Source organism: Halictus rubicundus, unplaced genomic scaffold (assembly GCF_050948215.1).
Source record: "Halictus rubicundus isolate RS-2024b unplaced genomic scaffold, iyHalRubi1_principal scaffold1332, whole genome shotgun sequence".
Taxonomy (NCBI): Eukaryota; Metazoa; Arthropoda; class Insecta; order Hymenoptera; family Halictidae; genus Halictus; species Halictus rubicundus.
Window position 1 is genome coordinate 17,501 of NW_027489873.1, and position 4,484 is coordinate 21,984.

Genomic DNA, 4,484 nt, shown 5'->3' on the forward strand with positions numbered 1-4,484 from the left:
CGAGTTTGGTGTTATGATATATATTGTTAGAAACCGTCTATATTACAGTGATATCACGTCGAAAATCGTCTAGGACCGATACGGAAAAAGTTTCCTCTTGGCGGTGGGACTTAGAAAAATTTTCGTCGAACGTCCGACGGAGTAGCACATCCGTCCATTATTTGCTAATAACTCGATAAATAATAATTGTAGCGAGTTTGGTGTTATGATATATATTGTTAGAAACCGTCTATATTACAGTGATATCACGTCGAAAATCGTCTAGGACCGATAGGGAAAAGTTTCCTCTTGGCGGTGGGACTTAGAAAAATTTTCGTCGAACGTCCGACGGAGTAGCACATCCGTCCATTATTTGCTAATAACTCGATAAATAATAATTGTAGCGAGTTTGGTGTTATGATATATATTGTTAGAACCGTCTATATTACAGTGATATCACGTCGAAAATCGTCTAGGACCGATAGGGAAAAAGTTTCCTCTTGGCGGTGGGACTTAGAAAAATTTCCAGAGTTTTGTCGACGGAGTAGCACATCCGTCATTATTTGCTAATAACTCGATAAATAATAATTGTAGCGAGTTTGGTGTTATGATATATATTGTTAGAAACCGTCTATATTACAGTGATATCACGTCGAAAATCGTCTAGGACCGATACGGAAAAAGTTTCCTCTTAGCGGTGGGACTTAGAAAAATTTCCAGAGTTTTGTCGACGGAGTAGCACATCCGTCCATTATTTGCTAATAACTCGATAAATAATAATTGTAGCGAGTTTGGTGTTATGATATATATTGTTAGAAACCGTCTATATTACAGTGATATCACGTCGAAAATCGTCTAGGACCGATAGGGAAAAAGTTTCCTCTTGGCGGTGGGACTTAGAAAAATTTCCAGAGTTTTGTCGACGGAGTAGCACATCCGTCCATTATTTGCTAATAACTCGATAAATAATAATTGTAGCGAGTTTGGTGTTATGATACATATTGTTAGAAACCGTCTATATTACAGTGATATCACGTCGAAAATCGTCTAGGACCGATACGGAAAAAGTTTCCTCTTAGCGGTGGGACTTAGAAAAATTTTCGTCGAACGTCCGACGGAGTAGCACATCCGTCCATTATTTGCTAATAACTCGATAAATAATAATTGTAGCGAGTTTGGTGTTATGATATATATTGTTAGAAACCGTCTATATTACAGTGATATCACGTCGAAAATCGTCTAGGACCGATACGGAAAAAGTTTCCTCTTGGCGGTGGGACTTAGAAAATTTTCGTCGAACGTCGACGGAGTAGCACATCCGTCCATTATTTGCTAATAACTCGATAAATAATAATTGTAGCGAGTTTGGTGTTATGATATATATTGTTAGAAACCGTCTATATTACAGTGATATCACGTCGAAAATCGTCTAGGACCGATAGGGAAAAAGTTTCCTCTTGGCGGTGGGACTTAGAAAAATTTCGTCGAACGTCCGACGGAGTAGCACATCCGTCCATTATTTGCTAATAACTCGATAAATAATAATTGTAGCGAGTTTGGTGTTATGATATATATTGTTAGAAACCGTCTATATTACAGTGATATCACGTCGAAAATCGTCTAGGACCGATAGGGAAAAAGTTTCCTCTTGGCGGTGGGACTTAGAAAAATTTCCAGAGTTTGTCGACGGAGTAGCACATCCGTCCATTATTTGCTAATAACTCGATAAATAATAATTGTAGCGAGTTTGGTGTTATGATATATATTGTTAGAAACCGTCTATATTACAGTGATATCACGTCGAAAATCGTCTAGGACCGATAGGGAAAAAGTTTCCTCTTGGCGGTGGGACTTAGAAAAATTTTCGTCGAACGTCCGACGGAGTAGCACATCCGTCCATTATTTGCTAATAACTCGATAAATAATAATTGTAGCGAGTTTGTGTTATGATATATATTGTTAGAAACCGTCTATATTACAGTGATATCACGTCGAAAATCGTCTAGGACCGATACGGAAAAAGTTTCCTCTTGGCGGTGGGACTTAGAAAAATTTTCGTCGAACGTCCGACGGAGTAGCACATCCGTCCATTATTTGCTAATAACTCGATAAATAATAATTGTAGCGAGTTTGGTGTTATGATATATATTGTTAGAAACCGTCTATATTACAGTGATATCACGTCGAAAATCGTCTAGGACCGATACGGAAAAAGTTTCCTCTTAGCGGTGGGACTTAGAAAAATTTCAGAGTTTTGTCGACGGTGTTAGCACATTCCGTCCATTATTTGCTAATAACTCGATAAATAATAATTGTAGCGAGTTTGGTGTTATGATATATATTGTTAGAAACCGTCTATATTACAGTGATATCACGTCGAAAATCGTCTAGGACCGATAGGGAAAAAGTTTCCTCTTGGCGGTGGGACTTAGAAAAATTTTCGTCGAACGTCCGACGGAGTAGCACATCCGTCCATTATTTGCTAATAACTCGATAAATAATAATTGTAGCGAGTTTGGTGTTATGATATATATTGTTAGAAACCGTCTATATACAGTGATATCACGTCGAAAATCGTCTAGGACCGATACGGAAAAAGTTTCCTCTTGGCGGTGGGACTTAGAAAAATTTCGTCGAACGTCCGACGGAGTAGCACATCCGTCCATTATTTGCTAATAACTCGATAAATAATAATTGTAGCGAGTTTGGTGTTATGATATATATTGTTAGAAACCGTCTATATTACAGTGATATCACGTCGAAAATCGTCTAGGACCGATAGGGAAAAAGTTTCCTCTTGGCGGTGGGACTTAGAAAAATTTTCGTCGAACGTCCGACGGAGAGCACATCCGTCCATTATTTGCTAATAACTCGATAAATAATAATTGTAGCGAGTTTGGTGTTATGATATATATTGTTAGAAACCGTCTATATTACAGTGATATCACGTCGAAAATCGTCTAGGACCGATAGGGAAAAAGTTTCCTCTTGGCGGTGGGACTTAGAAAAATTTCCAGAGTTTTGTCGACGGAGTAGCACATCCGTCCATTATTTGCTAATAACTCGATAAATAATAATTGTAGCGAGTTGGTGTTATGATATATATTGTTAGAAACCGTCTATATTACAGTGATATCACGTCGAAAATCGTCTAGGACCGATAGGGAAAAAGTTTCCTCTTGGCGGTGGGACTTAGAAAAATTTTCGTCGAACGTCCGACGGAGTAGCACATCCGTCCATTATTTGCTAATAACTCGATAAATAATAATTGTAGCGAGTTTGGTGTTATGATATATATTGTTAGAAACCGTCTATATTACAGTGATATCACGTCGAAAATCGTCTAGGACCGATACGGAAAAAGTTTCCTCTTGGCGGTGGGACTTAGAAAAATTTCCGTCGATCTGTCCGACGGAGTAGCACATCCGTCCATTATTTGCTAATAACTCGATAAATAATAATTGTAGCGAGTTTGGTGTTATGATATATATTGTTAGAAACCGTCTATATTACAGTGATATCACGTCGAAAATCGTCTAGGACCGATACGGAAAAAGTTTCCTCTTAGCGGTGGGACTTAGAAAAATTTTCCGAGTTGTCGACGGAGTAGCACATCCGTCCATTATTTGCTAATAACTCGATAAATTAATAATTGTAGCGAGTTTGGTGTTATGATATATATTGTTAGAAACCGTCTATATTACAGTGATATCACGTCGAAAATCGTCTAGGACGATAGGAAAAAGTTTCCTCTTGGCGGTGGGACTTAGAAAAATTTCCAGAGTTTTGTCGACGGAGTAGCACATCCGTCCATTATTTGCTAATAACTCGATAAATAATAATTGTAGCGAGTTTGGTGTTATGATATATATTGTTAGAAACCGTCTATATTACAGTGATATCACGTCGAAAATCGTCTAGGACCGATAGGAAAAAGTTCCTCTTGGCGTGGGACTTAGAAAAATTTTCGACGAACGTCGGACGGAGTAGCACATCCGTCCATTATTTGCTAATAACTCGATGAATAATAATTGTAGCGAGTTTGGTGTTATGATATATATTGTTAGAAACCGTCTATATACAGTGATATCACGTCGAAAATCGTCTAGGACCGATACGGAAAAAGTTCTCTCTTGGGCGGTGGGACTTAGAAAAATTTCGCAGAGTTTGTCGACGGGAGTAGCATCATCCGTCATTATTTGCTAATACTCGATGAATAATAATTGTAGCGAGTTTGGTGTTATGATGATATGATTGTTTAGAACCGTCTATATTACAGTGATATCACGTCGAAAATCGGCCTAGGACCGAGAGGGAAAAAGTTTCCTCTTGCGGTGGACTAGAAAAAATTTTCGTCGAACGTCCGACGGAGTAGCACATCCGTCCATTATTTGCTAATAACTCGAAGAATAATAATTGTAGCGAGTTGGTGTGTATGATATATATTGTTAGAAACCGTCTATATTACAGTGATATCAACGTCGAAAATCGTCCTAGGACCGATA